The sequence below is a fragment of the Poecilia reticulata genome, chromosome 4, assembly GCF_904066995.2.
Source record: "Poecilia reticulata chromosome 4, P_reticulata-male-v2, whole genome shotgun sequence".
Lineage (NCBI taxonomy): Eukaryota > Metazoa > Chordata > Actinopteri > Cyprinodontiformes > Poeciliidae > Poecilia > Poecilia reticulata.
This window is the reverse complement of record NC_088833.1, coordinates 15325468-15348365: the sequence shown is the minus strand read 5'-3', so window position 1 is coordinate 15348365 and position 22898 is coordinate 15325468. Positions and strand designations below refer to the sequence as shown.

Here is a 22898-nt window from a genome sequence, read left to right as displayed (position 1 = left end):
TTGCCTAGGAAATAACCAGAGGAGCGAGTGCCCCAACTCACGGCAAGCTGTAGTAATCTGCTAGCGTTTTTTCTCTGAGCAGCGAACTCTAGATTTGCTCTTTGTTTCCTTTTTCCTTTCCGTCCTGGGGTTGGCAGTGTTTGCTTTGCGACTGACAGTTGATGTTTTAGGATTCCGGAAGCCGGCCCACCGGCAGTCATGAAACTTTAACCTGTATCAACAAAGTTTCTCCTCCATCACACTTACACTACTGGCGACGATGACAGCTGAAAAACATCCTGGAACTCCGAAGCATAAACTTGTGTTTCACTCTCAACACTGTGCGCATTGGAAAGATGAGACGGGGAAAATAAAGGGGTTACATGAATGCAGAAAATTAGCACAGAAAGAAACTAGAGGTGCTCAAGTGCAGGTTTATAGTGAAGAATTCACACCCTGTCACTTCATCGGCTGTGAGTAACAAAACCTGGTCAATAGATGTTCAGAGGAAGCGAAATCCACTTGCATGTTTATTTGCATTTACCATAGGAGTCTGCTCTAATTTTCAGGCATGTGTTGTGCGAGTTTCTGGCTGAACATCTTCACATGAGCCCCCTCTTCATTACTCCGGCCCTCCTGTCTTAACAAGGTCCACCTGGATTGCATCAGCAGGAGTCTCCAGGGCCGTTTTCTCTGTGAAAAATGTAATTAAATTCAGCAGTTTCAGATGGAACTATCACAACAAAGCCTGGGCCCTGCGTGCCTGACTACTTTGCCGAAAAAATAAACCAATGTTTGTGTTTGTCTTTTTGAATTAGCTGGAACTTACTTTAAAATTAAGTTGGATCTCTGAGGGGTTTTTCTTTTTTTTTTATCATTGCAAATCCTCTCTAACACATGCCTTCATGCTTCGTCACATACCGGCTCTGAAGCCTTTCTAAATCCTCACAAACTTGTAGTTTGTTTAAAGTAAAGGGGGAATATGATAAGACATCTCCCGAGAGGTGAGATTCAGCTGCCATGTCAGTTAAGTGCAGCGGTGTGTATTGGTTAAGCTGATATCGGACCTCCTTAAATTTGCCTCTTGGTGTCAGATAAGCAGACCCTCCCCACACCCCCGCCAACCCACTACCTTTCCACAGCTCTCTAAACAGCCCCCCTTCTCCCCTCCCCCACAGCTGTTTGCCTCCTCTGGGAGACTGTGAAGTCCAAATGTTCAGGCACTGAAATGAGCTGCTAATCCCTGTATGGGCTCCCAAGCATACAGAAATGCTCCAAGCCATCAGTCCATACACCACTACGTAAGCGTGTGCCATTAGTCAGTATTGATGTATGTTTAGGCATGTGTCAGTCTGTCTGAGCGCCAGCTGTAAAAGGCTTTGTATTTGCAGAGAAGGAAGTGAAAATGATTGTTGTGTTTGTTCTCGGTGACCTTTGTAATAGTCAGATATTCCCTTGCAGCGTTTTGCAGGAATGCAACTGCAGGTGCAGGTAGCCAATACCACTTCTTTTCAACAAGTGCTTCCACTTCCCCTTGGTCACTTTCATTGGAAAGAACTTATTACTGGTGCTTATGAAAGGGAAATGAATGAGGATCTGGAGGGTTGGATGCAGGGTCATGGCCCCGGGGCATGTTGGGAGTGAGGATGCATAAACTCATCATCGTGCTCTGATGAAGGACCGCTCACCTCGTACACTGTCTTTGTCCTTCACCTATTTCATATGATTTCAGACTCATCACACAGGCAAACATGGAAAGTATAAGCCAGGGGCATTTTTATGCACAACTGATGTTCACAAAAAGCCATAAATGACATATTTGAAGGAAATAAATTGCATGGCGGCACTATAAGAAGCAGTTAAGTCTATAGTAGGCCTAGAGAAAGAGATAATTTTACCTAAGGCACACACACACACACATGCACCCCCACGCACGCCTACACACACAGATCCATAACATATGTTATGGATCTATATATATATATATATATATATATATATATATATATATATATATATATATATATATATATATATATATATATATATATATATATATATATATATATATGGATGACCACTCTTACATTTTTGACTATTCATTCCAACTCTGAATATTTTGTCTCATCTTTTGTTACAGTCTGCACAATTTCATTCCACAAGACCTTTTTCAACTTGTAGTAATAACAATAAATAAATGGATAAGCTATCATGTACCCCGTAGACTTATATCCACACTATTAACTTATTTTTGTTTAAACCATATTTGGCAAAAGTTATAAGCTGTGAATATTTCCTGCTTTACAAATTTGAATAATTAAATTTTGCAACATCAAATCTGATCGCATTCCAAAGAATTCAATTTGTTTTAGGTCAGGGTTCAGTCATGACGGGCTTTAACAAGTTTTGTTGAATGTGTTTTGTAATTATCTTTCTAAAACACCAAAGACCCTCACCTCTGTCCTGGTTTCCTATCATTGAATTTTAAATTTTACTTCGAAAGGCTTTATTTTATCTGCTGATTTTGTGATAAGTTTCAGCACTTTTAGCTTTACCAAAGGCAGCCAAGAATATACATTGTTTAATATCTCGTCATTTATTATTATATGACCTGTGGACAGTTTTCTCCCTCCATTTTTTCATCTATGTATCGGTGGAACACACCCTCAATGACAGCTTCTGTAAATATTTTTCATTTTTGCCAGTTTTTCAAAAAATTATCTAGTCCTTAGCCCTCTTTATGTTCTACTCCCCTCACAGTCAAAATATTATATGTGAAATTTTAACACTGGTTTGTAACAGACCAATCTAAGGTTCTTGAGACGTAATGAATGTAGTTCATCCTTTTTCACAACCCGCAACAACCACACAATTCTCTTTCGTTTTTTCTTCATACCACTTCATTGAAGATTACAAGCATAACTAATAAATGCTTTCGATAAAGATATTTCAAAAGATCCTTAAAAGACCATTAATATAAATATTTTTCCACAATGAAACAGAACAAAATGAGAATATCATATCTATCTATCTATCTATCTATCTATCTATCTATCTATCTATCTATCTATCTATCTATCTATCTATCTATCTATCTATCTATCTATCTATCTATCTATCTATCTATCTATCTATCTATCTATCTATCTATCTATCTATCTATCTATCTATCTATCTATCTATCTATCTATCTATCTATCTATCTATCTATCTATCTATCTATCTATCTATCTATCTATCTATCTATCTATCTATCTATCTATCTATCTATCTATCTATCTATCTAACAAACAGTACTGAAAACTCTTTCTGTGTTCAATCGTAATATTTTCAAGTTTAAGCAAATTAGAAGAAAACCTTAGATTAAAAAAAGGATGAACTAGAAGATGCTAAATCATTGTAACTGTGAAATGTATAATTCCCTGAGGGCTTCCATAATGAGACCATTAGGAACAAAGCTGACCCTTTTGTTACTGGCACCAAAAAGGACAAACTGTCAGAATACCTGCAAAGATTTTTCGTATTTTGAATTCCTCAGATACCAGACTGTCTAAAGGCATAACAAAAGCAATTTTTCACAGCTACCAAACCATGGCACATTGTCCACTTATCCATCAGCAAGCCTCAAAACGAAAGCATTCTCTATGATTTTTCATCTTGTGCCTGGCCTGCCAGAGCACTTACATGTCCTTAGTCTATGCGAGCAGCAAAACTGTTAATATTTAGCAGTGGCTTCTTTCTGCGAGAGAAATTCTATCCTTAAAAAAAGTTTTTTTTGTTTTTTTTTTTGCAAAAGATGTACATATATGGAGAAAAAAAAATTCAGGATTGTTATTTAGGCCAGTACTCCTAAACGTAAGGAAACCTTTGTTGATTGATGCACGTCTGGCAGGTCTGGGTAAGACAATTGTGTATGTAATCAGCAATTATCCTAATGACGGTGCTGACATACATTGCGGGTGCAGGATTTGACACTATGTGTCAGGGGGAGCCTGTGTGAGGAGAAAGGGGTCTGTTGAGAGTCCTGTCGGTGTTTCTGAGTGATGGCTTGTCAACAAAGCGCTCCTGTTTCAGACACAGTCAAGACTCACGCAGCTCCAGCAGGGCCTTCCACCTCTGAATCATGTGTCTCAGGTCAATCCTGTGCAGATTTCTGGCACTTTTCTGTTTACTACACTTCATTTATTAGTTTCACTGTCTTTCTTTTCCCCATTGTCACTGGAGTTTTTCACTCTGCTAATATCTCCACTTAAACTTGTGGATTTCATTCATCTGTCTAAATCATGCCTATTTTTAAACAAAAAACGCCCAAGGCTTTCTTTTAGTTTGGTAGTCATACTCCAAAATAAACTTTTGTGTATCAGTCTCAGGAAATAGACCAGTTATATTGTTGTTTTATCTGCTTGTTGTAGATAATTTGTAACCATTTTCTTTGATTATCCTAAAGACATATTTCTCATTTAAGTACTTTTTAAACATAACTACACTAACAAAATCAAATCAAAAACAAAATAGCACAGATTTCAAATATACCACCTTCAAAGTAATGTCTAGATGTGAGTTGGTGTGAGATAAAAGTTGAAAAAGGTTTGATTTATCTCATTATTTGTTCAAACGGGCAATTTCAAACAGAGATATGTTTAAATTAAGGATACTTGTTTTCCATAGCAGTGAAAAATGTTTCTCAAGTTGGAGTACTCATACACTAGTTACATTGTTTTCAAAAAGTCAGAGAAGTAGCTGATTAAATACTTTTAGTTTATGCCAACTTCTGGTCATATACCAGTATAAAACACCTGCGGTTTCAGTTATTAAATTCAATCCAAAACCACTCTTCAGACTGGCCTTTACATGTTTATCCAACATTATTCTTTCATCTGTTTTCTGTCGGAGCCAAATGAATGACTGATGTCAGTACTTCCCTTCCAATCATTACCATGTATTTTAGCTTGAAGTGTCTTTTAAGTACAGCGTTTGAATGACTTCAGATGTTGTCTCCTCAGAATAATGTTTTGACAACTACAGTAGCATAGTGCAGTTAAACTTTCATTAGTAACACTCGCATGATTGTGTAGTGACAGGTGTATTTTTAGGTTGAATATATCCATATTCTAATAAGAATAACTGAGGTTTTGGAAAAGAACTACTGTCAGAGATTTTCATTTACAAATATTGTGTCAAGCTGCCTTCCACGACTTTAGTGAGTTACAGACTACTAGGCTCACAGAACCTGGTTAGGTTCGGTTTGATTTTATTAATTACTTTGTCTACTTTGGACATGGAAATGTAATTACCTTGTTGAGCTGCAAGTCTGAGCACAATTGAAAAGATATGCTGCAAACATAATAAACACAATTTAGGTACTTTAAGTTAAATTAGAAAAAGAGAGGTTAACAGGTTCTAGACTGCATTGTTTTGATTTATACGTAATCACTAGAGCTGCACAAGCTGCAATATTACTGAAGAGACCAGTTCAACAGACAATACGCAGAAATCATAAGTGACTGACTTAAAATTTAAGAACAGCAAGAGAAAGGAAGAAAATATTCAAATTTGGGAAAAAAACTTTTTTAATAAACTAGATGAAGCAGAAAATTAGTCACTGTAGTTTCGACATGTACTGTGTACACCTTGGGGCGCATGTGTTGGTAAAGTCATCTTAAGCGAATCAAGTTTCCTCAGCAGGTGATTAATTATGAATAAATCTACTGAATAAATCTACTTGAGAACAGTTTATCTTTCTGTTTGACAACAGGTTTTGTTACCAATCTCCCAGTTATATTTGAGCGTATATGTATATGTGGTTATAATATTTTGTAAGTATGACATCAGTTTTTTGTTTAAAATTCTCATTTACAGTCAAGGTCAAAATTATTAACTCACTGTATAAAAGTATTTTTTTAATTATCAAATTTCTCACCTTCTTTTGAACAGATAAATTATTTTTTTAATACAGCTTTTCCAAACATCCTAGTTTTTATTTTGGAGGCTTCCATTAAATTATTTGCACATAGAAATAAAATTTTTTCACACCAAAAAACTACCACCGTCAAAATTATTAGCCACCTTAAAGCTGCAGTATGTAAAATTTATTCAGAATATTTTTTTACATACTTGTTGAAACTTTTCCTATGTCATGACAGGATGGTATGAGACACCTAATCTGTGAAAAAAAAAAATCGATCTCCTTTGCCCTTTCCCAGTGCTCCAAGTACTAACTAGAAACAACCAATCAGAGCCAGGAGGTGGGTCTTAAAGCTGTTAACCACAATGTCATGTGGCGCTTTTCATCACCCTTCCTTGTGTCTTCTTGCTCTCTACCACCACTACAGCTTTACCCCGTCATTGTGAATGCTCAGACTAGTTTACATATCCACTGATGATGGTGGGTAAACAGTTTTTTTTGTAACTATAAGTTTCTTCTCTGTCATTACCACATTTAGCAGCAAGTACATGAGGTTGAGAGACTGCATTAAGACCTGCCTCTTGGCTCTCATTGTTTTCTTCAGATGGCAAAAATATCTCAGGAAGAAGGTGGAAGAAATCAATATTTTCACAGATTACCTGTTTCCATACTGTCATGATATGATAATTGCTTTAACAAATACATACATACATAAAAAAAAAAGTTATATACTTCAGCTTTAAAAACTGCCAAGTTTTACTTAGCCAAAGCACAAGCCACAGTTGTGAAATCATGTGCTGTCACTTTGTAAAGATCAGTCAAAGTAAAGCTAAGGGTTGTCCTATGCTTTACACGCACACACATAAAAAAATCCTTATTAAAGGTTTGAGCTGTCACTTGATAAAGCATCATATCAAAAACAAAAGAATACAGTTTAAACTCGAGAAAAATAAATGGTGATGCTCACAAAGCAGGGAGTAAACACAGCATTTTCAAGTGTCAAAAAGTGGAGTAAGAAGTATCAAGAAATTTAAAGAAAGCTACACAGTACAGAACAGGTGTGGGAGAAGTAGAAAGAGGACATTTTCAAAACGTCTGAAAGAAAGCTATGGAGATGTGGCCAAAGATCCTAGAACAACTACCAAAGCGCTTGTTAATGACCTTGGAATTAGTAGTGTCACATAAGACAGCATCTATCTATCTATCTATCTATCTATCTATCTATCTATCTATCTATCTATCTATCTATCTATCTATCTATCTATCTATCTATCTATCTATCTATCTATCTATCTATCTATCTATCTATCTATCTATCTATCTATCTATCTATCTATCTATCTATCTATCTATCTATCTATCTATCTATCTATCTATCTATCTATCTATCTATCTATCTATCTATCTATCTATCTATCTATCTATCTATCTATCTATCTATCTATCTATCTATCTATCTATCTATCTATCTATCTATCTATCTATCTATCTATCTATCTATCTATCTATCTATCTATCTATCTATCTATCTGTCTGTCTGTCTGTCTGTCTGTCTGTCAGATTATGCTATTGCATAATTGGGTGCTTACATTGCGTTTAGGGTTGTCATAGAAAATACAAAGAGAAATACAAACTCTAGTAATAGTAACATTTTTTTTTTACCTTACCAGGTTTCTATCCCAACATGTTCTGAACGTCTACTGTTTTGAAAAATTAAAAAAATCCTTCATTAAACTATATATAATTTATTAATGGAAATAGTAACTCAAAGTAAAAGAAAACCAAAAAAAAACATCCTTTTAATTAAGTCAATGGGAATGTTCTTCTACTCACATTATATGCCCAGTATTACATGAAAATATGCATTTTTAAAACATATGCCTTAATGTCTATGCATATATACATAAATACAAAGCACGAGAACCCTGATGGCCATTACATGCACTTGACAGCTTAAATGTAACTATTATCAAACAGGCACACAAGTAGTAGTTGTTCCAATTAGTGCAAGTAAGTGAAAGGACCTAATAAACACTGATGAATAATTCAAATGGTACATGAGAGTCACATGGATTTGTTCACTAAAGAGTTGTGATTAGAACAGTCTGTTGATTATAAATGACCACCGGGTGAATCATTTGTGTCATGGCCTGAGGGGTGATGTGGGTTGGAGCTCAGAAAGAGCTCATCAAATTTTATTCAGCATCACATGGATTTCAAATTAAACTCAACTGGAGAGGCTGAAGTTTGTTTACAAACTCACATGAAAGGTGTTTGAATATCAAACAAAGAAATCCCCGACTCTGTGTTCCCAGGTAGCTGCAATGTGTTTTGTTGAACATACAAGCAGTAATTTGGGTTGTGTGTACTCATGAGCTCATCCCACTGTGCACATCTTCATGCCATCTCTGGGAAAGTAAGACGACGTTTGAGTTTGTTTACTGTGCTTTTTGCTTGTCACATGTTATTATTGAATTTTACCTGCTGAGTTGGACTCGAATGCAGTGTGCTTTTTGCTGTAGCCAAAAGATGCAATCATGAAGCAAGCAAGCAAGCATGCAAACTAGATTACTGTGTGGACCTTAGAAATCTATGACGTCCATTTTCCAGTGTTTTACAAAAACAAATCCAAATCCAGGATGACTACGAAGCCAGTCTCATTGAGGCAATTCCTGACTATATATATATACTTTACTATAAAACCATAACATACTTGTATTAATAATATTTATGTTTATGCCTTACAGCTTATATTTTATTTATTCCTGTACGGCATGTATGTTTCTAACTTTTCTGGATGTATTGACAAAGGTTTAGGAGTACGAATACTTTTGAAATCTCCTAAAGGTCTTTGTTGTTCTGTGTACAAAGGGCAGAAGTAAAAAAAAGATCTTGCTTGATGATGCAAATCACTGTACATGTTCTAAAGTTGCAACAGTGTCCTCACCTAGATAAAACATGGGTTTCCCACCTTTGTGAAAAAAGTAAAGAAAGAAACGCCCTGACTAACAAAAAGTTCTCAGCAAGAAATTAAGCTGTCTAAAACGATGCAAACCACCAGTGAGATTTTGAAGAAAAGAAAACACTATTAGAAATGGAGTTAGTTACTGCAAAACCTCCCAGCAAAAAAAGAAAAAAAAAAGACCCTAGCCACTATATCTCCTCCCAGATAAAGCTCCAGAAGCTTATCAGCCAACGGGCCATTTCAATTAAAAGGGTTTTTCCAAGACAAGTGGTTAAATACCTCAGAGAGAACCTGTCGCCACGGGAGAGGTGGCAGGCTGCCTCCACAATAACGAGGAAGACGGCAGAGGAGGAAGAACGGAGTTCTTCATGAATGGCTGGGCTTGGCCCCGGTAGTAGCACGTGATGAGTGTTATTGCATTAGCTCCTCGCCAATCACATAATGAACTCTCTGTCAGACAAGACAAAAGTCCAGCCACACCCCTGCAGCATGGCAAAAAGCTAGAAGAATGTGATCAGTGGGATTAACAATGAGGAAGCCCTGAAGGGAGGCAGAGAGAGGCCTTTTGCCAGAGAGAGATAGGAAGATTCAGAAGCTTAGTGTTGTCAAATGTTTTATGCAGCCATGACTGTGAGTGCTGCCAAACAGATTAGCCTGTTTACCAAAGGTTCTCATTTAAGAGATAAATCTTTAAATGTTGGATTTGTCTGGGCGGGGTAGATGAAGAGGGGCAGCTTCTGTGTTGCTCAGAGAAGATGGCAGGGTGGGCTCATCTAATAACAAAGAAAGTGAGAGTTGGAAATACAAATTCTCATTTAGTTATGAGTTGTCTCAATTGATGACGAATGTAAGAAGACAATGCTCAGCATGCCTCAGTATAACTTGCTCCCAAGGTGAGGAGAGGATCGAGCTATCTTTAAGCTCAGCAGGTTAACCTATCACGATGGGGCAATGGGGTGCAGGGGGTTTAAATATTCGACTGAGTTCTTTGTTGTAGCTCAGTGGAATTCCTGCCTTCTCTTCCCTCCCCACTCTTTTTGTTCTTCTCTACTACAGCAGGGGTGATGAGTCTCCCCTGGGTGTGTTCAGTTGCAGACGTCCAGGCTCACAGGATAATCATCTTCAAGACACCTCAATAGGGCAGTTGTAATTTTTTAACAACAGGGGAGGAAAACGAAGCACAAAAATGGTTAACGTGTAGGAAAAGGAACGATTTTATTGTAGAAAAATAATGTTCCTCCAGCCAACCACCTACTGTTGCCACAATTATACCTGTCTTCGACATGGCATACTTTTCAATCATATTTGCCTGAGTTTATTGGCTGTGAAAACCTTCATTCTAAGTAGGCTTGGAAGAATATGCCAAGCCAAGCATTCCACACCATTTCCAATTAATGGCTCTACTCTTGGCAGCAAGATAGTAAATGACTACCAAGAGGGTTGTTTTATTTCCCAGTATGAAGGATGCAGAGCTTTTCTCGCTCAAGACCTGAAAAGCACCAGCTCCTTCCTATATGACCCACTTTCTTGCTAATGAGAGGTCATCTCACCCAAGGTGTAAATTCTGGGGACGGTGGGGGACTTGGTCAACTACTGCTGTATCATTCTTTAGTATTTTATTTCACCTTAAGGGACAGGCCAAGAATTTTTAGCAAATGGACAAACTACTGTAGGGCAGCTTTTAATGGAACCAATGGGACAAAGAATTACTTTTTTTTTTTTTGCCCCTCAAAACACACACTAACACACAGTAGGTGGACCAGTTATAATACAGTCAACAAGCCCATGATAATGACCTGAAGGACAATGATTGACAGATTGATTGTAATGCTAGGTAGTCCCCCTGACTATTAGATCTCAGTTTATTCAAGACTCAGCTGTTATTCCTGCACTGACACATGAGAGTGTGAGCACAATCTGTCTATGTTCAATGAGAAACTACACTCCATGGAAAATCCTATTCACCACCTGGCTGGTTTTCTCAAATCAATAACAACTCAGGGTATGACAGGTGCAGAGTGAGGGACTCTCCAAAATGGCAGCTATTTGTCAAGTGAGAGCATATAAATACCTTACTCAGACATTTAACAAACGCAGATTATTGTCTAATAGATGAAGAAATGTTTCTTTGTGGTAAAACTAGTCTGGAAACTAATTCTCAGCGTGCTAACAACTGAAGCAGTCAAGGTTCACAGAGAATAAGATGTGAGAATTAATGCATTCAAGTCTGTGACCCAGTTTGACATGCTAGAAAAGGACAGTGGGGGTGCTGGGTAAAATGCATATGAACTGAAATGTTTCTCAGTAATGGGGTAATATGAATCAGTGTGGGAGGGTTTTAACTTTAATTATTCAATCAACTGTTGAGCTACATCCTGCCTCCTGCTGGCTCGGTTTCATTATGTCTCTACTTTGACAATGGTAAACAGTGAAGTCAAAGACACTAAAGGAAATACTGAACCTTGACAAAGTATACATGCCTCTTGGAACTTTAGCACATTTTGCTACATGACAACCACAAACCCTAGGGTATTTTATCTGACAGCAATATGAATTTTGAGCTATATTGAAAAGGATACATATTTTTTAAGAGCTTCCTGAAATAAATAAACAGAAAAGTGTATCATGCATTTGTGTTCTGCCCCCCAATCCCCTCCCTACTAAATTGTTTACATTGGATCAAAGATATTTATTAAATAGAGCCTACATAATTCTAAATAAAAACTCCATATAAAAAACATATTTTGAGAAGGCCTCACAGGCCAATTGGAGAGTATTCCTGAATAATCATTTCAATGAAGGTCAAGGAAAACTTATGTCACTGTGGGGAAGTTTAAAGCAGAGAAAGGTTTTATCACTGTACTCCAATCTTTGGACATCTCATGGAATACTGTTCAGTTCATCATAGGAAAATCAAAAAAGCACAATGCAATTCTACCAAAGCATGTTTATTCTACTCAAACTGACAGAAGAGCATCAATCAGAAAAGGAACGAAAAAGGCTTTGGAGGAGCTGCAGAGATCCATGTCACTATTAGCTGTGCACAGCATAAATCATGTAGGCGTGCCATGAAGAAAGCCATGTTGTACATTTAGCAAATGTGAATCTAAGTATTGTCAGAGGAGATCAAAACTGAGTTTTTTTTTACCCACATGTAAAAATTTGTTTGGCAGAAAACTAATACAAATACACTGTGAACACGCCATCTTGATTAAACAATGTGGTTGTGGACGAATCATGCTAAGGGGAAGCTTTTCTTTAGCACGTACAAAGGAGTTGGTCAGAAGTTATGAGAAGACGGACAACACTAAATACAAGGGATGCTGGACGAAAGGCAGAGGCTGCAGAACAATTGAGACAGCGTTGAAGGCTCACCTTTCAGCACCATAATGGCTCTGAAGTGCAAATCCACATCTACTTGAGAATCTTCAGCAGGACATTTAAATTGATGTGCACATATCTATAAATTTATTGTGCACGTGATGTGAATGAACTTGGACCTTTTATGGAGATGAATGGGCAAAAAAGATCCCAAGCTATACTTGTACAGACACAACACAATTGTCATTGGAATTGCAGCAAAGGTGTAACATTTTAGAGATTTTTATTTTTTATTTTTTTTATTCTCTGCTCGAACACATTTATGTGCTGCGTTTTGGTTGTCTGTTACACAAAATCCCAATACTTTATCCTGTCAATATGTAAAAAGTCATAAGAAACATTGTCAAGGCTATGTATGCTACTTCACAACATTGAGCAGATCAAGCTGGTCCCCATCTGAGATCCATCCAAGACAAAGTGTGAACACCCTTCCTCTGAATCATGAAGCAACATACTGAAGTACACAAATGAAAAGTGTTTCATTCTTCCCAGACCATAAGTTAATAAAAAATCCACTCTGTTGGCACCAGACTGTCTGACACAAACTCAAATTGATTCATAATTGAGTTTGTATAGATTTTTATCCAGCTATGCTGGTTACATTAAGGCTTGACTAGTCTCATTTTGCACTGGAGTGTAGAGAGCAAATGCAACCCATGCTCTAGGCTCACTGTGCTTTGTACATTGCAGCAGCTTGCTCAAATGCTTTGAAGGACAAATTTGCTTCTTTCAACTCATCAATGTGCAGCCATTGAAGGATGTACTTAGGGTCACCTTTTTTTCCATTGACACAAGTGTCTACTCTGACTATTAGGAATCACATTTGGCTTCTGAATGTTAAATGGGACTCAAAATAACATCTGCTTTTTATTGACAAAAAAGAGCTTCTTTTAAATGCACTCTTTTAGATTAGGGTTTGCTAAAAATCTAGCCCAGGAAAAAAACATTTCACCAGAAAGAAATGCTATTGTATTTTTAAAAATTCTTAATTTGGAAGCCAGTAATTTCTTAAAATAGGCACTCGCATTTTAGTAAACATGAGTTAAATGGAAGGGGGGGAAGCCCGGCAATTTTTGCTGTCTACTTTGCACACATTTGGCACCCTGGCAACAGCAGGGCAGTGTATGCAGAACTGAATCAAATTAAATAAGAGTTGCTATGTTCTACAGTTCAACACAAGCACACTACATTAGTCTGGCTTGTCGTGTGAGTGCATTTAAACACAGCTGAATATCTGTCACAACACTAAACTGACTTTACAAGAAAAGTGACACACGGCAGAATTTAGTACATAACTAAGGGTAGACAAATGGCTGCTTTCTTGACTGAGCAGAGAAGCTTGTGAGCTGGACTTTCACTGATACACCACAAAAAGCCATCAGATACACTGAGATCCCTGCACTCATCCTATTCTGCCACATTCACTTTTGTTGATGTCCCTCTTGAAGTGTGTGCTTTGTGATTAAAAAGCAGGCAGATCATTCATCAGACGATGCTGTCTATTCAGTCCTCAGTGGGGCCTGTCATATAGGTCTCTATCCAGCTCTGAGCCACATTCAGTCTTCAGCCAGACAGCCATCTTCCCATTGTGATAAAAAAAAGGGACTAAGTTTAGGATTTATGGCCGATCTGCAAGAAGCCTGAACATCTCCTTAGGGAAGCCATAAAGAACTGAGGAAAACAGAGTGTGAGCAGTAACACATACATTTGTCTTTTATGGCTCCATGTTCTGATAATGATGTTTGATTTTCCATTATGTTCAAATGAAAGGTGAGAGAAACTGGAGACAGGGAATATGATGTTCCAACCCACTGCTGAAAATGCCAAAGTCTCTAATGCAAAGTTCCTTGTTTTTCCCTTTGGGATAAGATGGTTTAAAAGTCCCCAAAGGCCCCAAGGTGCTCATTAAGTTCACCTAGCGAACAATAACATTATTTACTGAAAGATAAAAAGATGCACTGAATCTTATCTGTATATGCTCCTGCAGGTTTTCTTGCAAGATAGGGCACCAAGGTGGCTTAGGAACTTCTCAATTTTAAAAGGCAATTTGGTTACCATCACTTACCCGATCTTTGTGTAATATGCCTTTGAAGGATCATGAGCATATTTAAATAAGGGTGCATGTGGAGTGCATTGGTAGTGCTTCATTAAAAGACTGAAATATTCACATTTCATTTGGTAGAATCCCCAGAGCTGTATTTATTGGTTGTCCCTAGCAATGCCATGGGACATTAATAAAGCACACCAATATTATTCAGCTTGTGAGGTAATTAGGCAGCCCGACCCCTACTAGATGGTATATGGCACATAAATTCTATTAATAAGCTATATGTTTGTTTAAGATCTCTGGGCCTTGGATATAAAGCTGTCATGAGAGCAAACGAACAGAGGAGCACCTTGGTGCTGTAGTGATAAGAAATAATGTATTTTGTTCTCAGTAAAAGATTGGAAGACAGATAAGCATACAATTGGTTGTTTATTTGTGCAACTCTAATAACCTTGATAAATAAATACAAGAGTCGCACCAAAGGAACATTGTCCATATTTGACTGGTATTTCTTTAAATGAATGGAAAAATCTGAATTCAGTCTGTTATTTTGACAGATTGCAATTCAACCCCTGCCTATACCAATGAAGATTTAAATTCAAGTGAAAACAATACATTTATAGCAAATTTTTGCATTAAAGCTGAAGTATGCAACTTTTTGAAGGAATATGTTTTACATATTTGTTAAAATTGTCACCATGTTGTGACAGTATGTTATGAGACAATCTGTGAAGAGATCAATCTTCTCCTGATGGTTCCTTCCTGAGCTATTATTGCAGCCTGAAGAAATGGACCGCTCCTGACCAAAAACAACCAATCAGAGCCAGAAGGAGGATCTTAACACTGTCAACATATCTGCTAAATATGCTCATGGAAACAATTTAATGCTAAAGAAAAATTATTAATCCGGTGTCGTCGGTGGCTACGCTAACTAGCCAGAGCATTCACAACAGGATCTGTAACTGTACTGCAGTTAGCGGTACAAGAGAGCAATGCGGAGAAAAAAGGGCATGGGCAGCGACACACAAGATTGTGATTAAGAAGTGTTAAGACACACCTCCAGGCTCTCATAGTTTGTTTCTAAGTTAGCATAATGAGCACTGGGAAAAAGCAGAGCATTACAGTCTAAAAGTCCAGAAAGAAAAGAATGTAGGTTTAAGAGTTTCCAAATAAAAATATAATGAGGGGACTTTTACAGTTTTTTTTTTTCAGTTAAGAGACTATTACAGAAAGAAATCTGATCAAATCCCTCCAAGGAGGTGAGTGGTGTGATCCACATCCTAATCAAAGCTTAAAAGTGAAGTTACACGGGCATAATTTCAGCATTATTAAACCTTAATGATAAGTACTCTGCCTAAATATGAAAGAGAAATGGGAGATGAAACTCGATATGGAAATTAAGCAGAACGATCAATCACACATCCACCAAGTCACAGAGATGGAGAGAAATCTCGTTGATAAACTTCATAATGCTGGAAGATGAAAAGTAAGCAGCTGAACCAACGTCATAAATGTTGAAGAGAGGGTTGATTATTTGATTTAGTAATATGTATTTTAGAGAAGGCAGGAAAATAAATGTTGTGAGAAATTATTATTTTCTGACAAGTTTAGATTAAAATTAATTTAACTTCATTTTTATTTCATATCTGTGAAGCAACAGAAAGCCCTACATTATAAAATCTGTATGACTTCCGAAGGAGCATATGCTTGAACTTGAGCATAGCAGGAAGAGCACATATTGAGCTAGAGTACCATTAACAAGATGTGAAAAAGCAATTGAAGAAATGTGTAGAATTTTTAAATTGGTGGTTCGGTTTCTTCTCCTTATATTTGTGGTGTAAACAATTATTAGGCACACAAATATTTAAAATTAACATAATGGGACAGAATACATCTGCTGTTTAACACTGCTCTAAAAGCTATGTAAAAGTTTGTAAATGAGATGTTGATTTCAATGTTGGAAAATATGATGGGAAAGATCGCCAATCATGCACAGTGCTTACAATCTGATTACTAAGGCAGTTAAATGTTGGTAAAAGTGAACATTTCAAGACATATGCAGTGTTTAGACTCCAAGAACCTGACCTTGAAACGGCAACTGTAGCATTTGACATGGCAGTAAGACATAGTTTTGCTGTGACAGTGTCACTAAAAATCATCGATATCTAGGTTTTAAAGGCTTTATATAATTTAAAAATGAATGAACAACCACTGGCTCATGCTGAGAGAAGGAATTCATTTCAGAATATTTAAATGTTAATTCTGAGCATGAATGAATTCAGTTTTAACCCGTGAAGTGAAATTAGTGCTAGTTTTATTTGGCTTGAGCTTGCACGATGTTAATGATCATGAATCCAGCCACTGGATGTAATGCGCAGCCCCCCACAGCCTCAATCTGAAAATGACAACTGGTCTTTCCAATACTCACTTTACTGGAAGTGCATTTTAACAGTAAAGTCAACAATTAGATTTCAAGTAAAACTTAAAAATTAATTCCTTAAGAAAATATGTGTTTTTATAAAATATGAAATAAAAATCATCTTTTTTGGACATAACAGAAAATAGATATTTATTATTTAAAAAAAAAAAAAAGGAAAAACACTTGTTTTGCACAGAAGTGCAGCTTTTGTTGCTAAGGTGTTGTGGAAGCTCCTTTATTAGTCACATATCTCTGATTTGTACCAGTGGAACTTTCTCTTTAAGATTACATGAGCTGCACTGCGGCTCAAAGTGCTTCTTCAAATTTGACGTAGTGTTTTTGAAGCTAGATAAAACCTTGTCACCAGTACAGAGTGTGCAGGGCGCCTTAATATTGTCATCTTTCACTGACACAAACCCAAAATAGTGATGGTATTTCCAGCTAGTAACGCGCACCTCTCTCTTTCCTGCATTGTTGGCTTACATTGTGTTGCTAGCTGCTTTGTATTTATTTTGCTGGATGGCGGTGTGGACATGTGCCGCACTGTGAAATTTACTGTGTAAACTGCTTGTGTCGCTGCTACACTGCCACAGAACAGACTTTGCAGTAGTTAAGCAATTAGACAGGAAGAGCGCTTACACTGCAAAGCTGTGTGCTGTTCCTCCATACTACCATCTGGTAAAATGTAGTACTGCACTGTGGCACAGATAGGTTACATAATACATTAGAGTACTTGTTCCTAAAAAAATGGTCATACTAGAATATTATATTACTGTAATATCATGCTACTGGATTATCACATTTCTAAGCAACATGCTACAGTAATCACTGAATGTAAAGCATCTGAAGCAAACAATCAACAAGCCAGTAAGTTAAAAATTGTTTATTGAGAACACAAATTTCAAAATTAAATCAAGATGCAATATCAGCCAGCACATAATGAAGGAGAGAAGGAGACAGATGTCAAAGGCTTTCAAAATTTACCCTTTACACTTTACACATGAAATATATCAATATCCAGAGTTATGCTAATATTATTTTCACTGCTATACTCAGTCTCCACAGTGCAGGTAAATTAGTGGCATCAATGCCACAAGGCTCATTAATTTAAATAAAGCAAATTTCTTTTTTGAAATACAGTTACTGTGGTATGCTATAACTTATGAGTGAATATGGGTACAAACTCAATTGACTACTATACTAAAATACGCCAGCTTGATGGCACTGTAAAGTATACAGGCATGTATATAATAGATGGCAGCAAAACAGTTAATTAGGCTAATTTTGTACTTAATCACTAACGTATGGTGTCTGAGGGCAACAGTTAGTGTTTGATATATGTTGTTCAATGGGTCTCCTCTGGGTCTCTCCTTGGCAACTGAACTGGAAAAACCTGATGAATTCTCACTGAAAGAAAGAAAGTAAAAGAGAAAGGAAGAAAGAAAAGAAGGAGGAAAAAAAGAGAGAGAGAAAGAAGGAAATAAAGAAAAAAGAGAGAGGGTAAAGGAGGGAAAAAGCAAGAAAGAGAGAAAAACAGGAAAAAGAAAGGGAAAGAAAGGAAGAGAGAAAGACAGAGAAAATACTTTAAACCTTTTGCGCTTGATTTTGCAGAAAACAACAGAACATTGCTTGCACTTTGCTGGCAGCTAAGACTTTACAAATTTTAAAGATAGCAAAGGCAATGTGTCTACAGCTTGGTATTTATCTTTGTGGCTTAGCTTAGCAGAAACAGCAAACCAGGGGGCAAAGCAGATCAAATTCTTACTTCTTCCCCTGATGGTTACCCACTCTGACTTAAAAGTATTGGGTCAAATTCATATCGGAAGCGAAAAGGGGAACTGGAGAAATAAAAGAGGATTACCTGCATTTTACAAAAGCATAAAAAAATGTTTATGAAAAAATAATTTTTTCGCTATGTTTAATGAAAAACAAAATGTGTTTTCTCTTACTCCTAGAAGAGGTGTAAACTAACCACACAGATGAGTAAACTGAGCTCTCAATCTTGTGATTTTCTCTCCTCCAATGCCATCAATACAAATACCCTCTAATGTATGATTTAACTTCCCCAGATGTCATGATATCACAATGAGATTAAACAACACCCATAAATAAATTCACCATCATGGCTCCAGGTGATTGTTAGTACTTATTGGGAGTTTGTTGTTTTTGTCAAGGAATCTTGACAAACAATCTTTTTGAAGAAAAGACTCAGCTTTGTACTCCTTTGCTTAGCCTTGTGCCTTTCCTGGATGTCATCACTGGCATAACATTTGTTCTCATTACCCTTCTGTTCTGCCTTTGTTTTGTTTTCTTTGCCATTGTCCGGATTCAGTCCTCCTGGTTTTAGCTGCATTTCTCTTCTCTGTCATTGTTACAGTCATTGTTGCAGTTAACGTTTGTGCTCTTTTTTGATTTCCTCTTCTACAGAAAGTACTCCCAGCTTATTACTTTTGTCTGTAGTTATTTCCTTCTCCTGGGTAAAGTGTTTGGCAGAGCTATTGGTGTCATTAACACTGACTACTTCCTTTGATTTTCTTTCCCTTTGAAAGCATTCCTTGCACATTGCTTATGTGTTTATCTGCATTTATTTTTTGGACAGAGTCAGACAGAGCCATTGCTGTTGTTTACTTCATGTAGTCTCTTTGGTTTCCATTCTTGTAGAAATTACTGTATTTTGACTCAGTGCTTATCTGTTTAGCTATGCGTCTTCCATGGAGGAAGTCAAGGATATCAACTGCTACCGTGTACTCTCTTTGTCCTGTAGAAAGCACTCAGTGCATATGTGCTTCATGGATTGTTTTTCCTACATGGAGTTCTTCACTGAACTATTGCTGCCACCAACAATGTGCTCTGATTCTTCTTTTCTGCAGAAAGCTCCCTTAGATCAGTTCTTACTTGTTGTAGTTGTATCTTCACCTGAGAAAACCTTTGAAAAAGTTATTGCTACTATTAACTATTTTTTATTTCTAATTGAAAGAAGCCTTGACTCTATATGTGTCTACATTTTTCTCTGTTCCCCATTTCAATCCCCGAGCCTGTAACTCAGATTCTCCCTTACTGAGCTTTGTTCTGCTGGAGGTTTCTTCTTGTTAAAACGAGTAGCTTGCCTCCACTGTGAACACTTGCATGTTCAAGATTAGAAATTGCTTGAGTCAACAAATCATTGCAAATGACTGGGATTCCTTTAATAGATAACTTTTTGCCAGCCGATTAGTTGAATTTGACTATAGTCTATGATCATTTTAATTGAAATGTAGATCAGAAATGGTTCCTGTGATTGTAATAAAATTAACTGGATTAAAAGAATTTTGAGTGAACTGGGTACACATTTAACCTGTGAAATACACCTTGGAATAACATTTGTTTATGAATTGGTCTGATACAAGGGAACTGAATTCAACAGTGGTCCCAAGATTAGATATCATCTGCTTTATCATTAACAACACACGCTCTGCATTTACTGCTGCACAGAAGCCAGACCATTTTGCTTTAGTGTTAAGGAAAACATTGATTTTTCTGCAGGAACAACTGGGAAGCTGTAAAGCAGTTTTTACTTGTTTGATTTCTTATGAGCTACCCACATTTCTATCATTTTCAGATTTCTGCCAGGTGACCTAGAAATCATAGATGGAGAAAGGGGAGAGTCTCACAAATCAAAGAGCTGGTCAATGCCTAGCCCTCCAGCTCCAAATCTCTCCCACTGCTCGAGCCATAATTACCTCAGTGACAGAAAAGTGTGAAAAAGGCAGGACACAGGACGAAGGTGGAACTGCAGCAGAGCATCAGAGAAATGACAGGAAGGTGGCTAAGTGGGGCCAGACAAAAGATGTTGGGTTTGGAAAAGGTTGGAAAGGTTGCCTTAATCTAATGGCTTGGCATGGCTTTTCTCAGTTTACCGAATTTGATCTTGTTGTGACACTTGGCTGCCATACACCACATTAGCTGTGGTTGACTGTGCTGGCACATTTATCTTTGTGGCAGCTTTCTAAACTTCATTGTTTCCTGAACCAGAAATCTTCTAGTCCTTTGTGTAAACCGATCCAGACCAATCACAGTAGCACACAGCTCCTTCTCTCACACAAGCGCATACACACAACTACTTCCCAAACGGTTAAGCAAACAGAATGGGCATTTTCTGAATGCTTCAACTGAGCCTTCAAACTGAACTGCAACCAGTCCAGTAAAAAAAAAAAAAAAAAAGACTGAAAAGTGATATTGATTAGTTGTCAAAACAAAAAGATGGGTTCAAGACATTATTTTCTTTAAACTGCACCCATGGAGGGTAGAAACACTATGTTGAAATACAACGTGCTCAAATCACAGCCAGCCACAAAGCTTACAGTGGTGTATTACGTTAAAAAAGTGACAAAGATATTGTATGCTTTTTTCTTTTATTTTCCCCTGCTACATTGACCTCAATCATATGTAAAACAATACAAGTATTGTCTATTAACATAACCTGGAAAAAGACCTGGAAAAACACAGTCACAAGGTCTGAGCTGTTGATATTCCAGGACGTTATGTGATATGCAAATAATTATTGTTTTAATTTTGAGTAGATGGTCATCTATTCTTTTGACAACAATTAATGGTTTATTTTTAGGTTGGCTGGTGTTTTTTTTTTTTTTTTTTGCCTTTTGACAGAAAAAAACTAAGACTTACCTAAATAACTCCAAAAATACTGATGTGGAATAGGTTCAGAAATCTTTGATGTGGAAAACTTGACTCTACAGTTGACCTCCTTCTAAAGCAATCAGATTCAGCATTTTATTAAGTAAAATAACCTTATATAAAGTTTCCAAAACGGAAAATAGAAAATGTGTGCTATCATCAGTGAACCTATTTAGAAAATATCTAGTTGTTGAGAGTGTTGCTGAGTGAATGTCGTTCAGTCAGCTCAGTCACAAGGACACATAGCACAACTTCCACTCTCTGTACAGCACTGACAGTTATGCAGTGGCTGCTCTGATGGAGAAGAAATGGAGCTACGTGTCCAACCACCTCCAAACTTGCTAGTGTCCATTCAGATTGTGGGAAATGAAAGAATTTGTCTTTAAAAATGTGGGCAATCAGTACACTTGACAATTAAATCTCAATCCTTTGTAGTGAGTGGACATGGTGAAATCCTGACTTTTCTAACTACGTTAACTGGAATGCTGAGTTTAGTGTGATGTCAAACCAAACTCAGAGATTTGACTTCCAAGGTAACTGGAACGCAACATCTCCCCTCACTGGATTAAACCACTCCATGAGAGAAGCAATTAAAAATCATCTGTTGACTCTTTCCTTCCAGTTTTGAAGAGTGTAACATTGTCAGGAGACTCTCAATTGATACTTTGTTAGTTTCTCCTGCTACTCTCTTATTACACATTATCTGCTGCTATTGCTGCCATTGAGGTCATGTTGTCTTTTTGTGATGTTTCTCCATAGAAGTTACATCTCACCTGGTATTCTTTCTTTGAGCTTTTACTGCCAAGAATTCCACATTCTCTCTCTGCAGATGATAAAGTTAGCCATGGCTTTCTGCGTTTTACATTGTCTTGCTCCTAAGCAAAGCATTTGAAGGCGCAATTACTCTCACTAACTATACACTTCATTTTTCATCCCATTCATTTTATTTCTGGTTTACCGCTTTTTCCTTTAGCTGTGTTTATCTTCTACACAAAGTCAGTAAAAGAGCTTCTTCTGTCATCAACTCTTTACGCTTTCTTTAAAATGGAAAGTGCTTCTGAGCCAGTTCTTTTGGTTATATGTCTGTTGTGTCTTTTTAAAACTTCATTCAGTAGTGGCAGATGGCTGATCACACTGAGACAGGTTTTGCTGTATTTTTCTTCCTGTGAAAAGGAAGTTTTCTGTTTCACTGTCAACAAATGCATGGCTTGTTTGAGGGATTGCTGCAAAGTTAATGACTCAGTGCATTTATCTGTTCACTGTTGCTGCATAGCTTGTTCAGGACAGAAAATTGGTACAAAGTAATTGACCCGTTGCAATTGTCTGGGCTTCCGTAAATGAAACATTTTTACTAATTGGCATAACTTGTGTGCACTGTTTAATAACTAGGATCAAATGGGAATTTCTGTAATTGATTGCTGGAGACAGGCACCGGCCACTCCACGACCCTACAAGAACAAGTAGGAAGTGACAATGGGAGGATGGTTATATTGCCTTTGCATTTCTTCATACAAATTGATTGTATTGAGTA

The 22898-nt window shown here is 37.1% G+C and overlaps 1 long non-coding RNA gene across 2 annotated transcripts in view; it reads right to left on the bottom strand.

Moving 5' to 3' along the window:
* Positions 1 to 17564: 17564 nt before the first annotated feature.
* LOC103464165 (uncharacterized) overlaps positions 17565 to 22898 on the bottom strand; it is a 92420-nt gene continuing 87086 nt past the window's right edge. For both annotated transcript variants that reach the window (XR_533608.3, XR_001776496.2), the window contains exon 5: positions 17565 to 18103. This is a non-coding gene — a long non-coding RNA (uncharacterized LOC103464165). The remainder of the gene's footprint in view (positions 18104 to 22898) is intronic.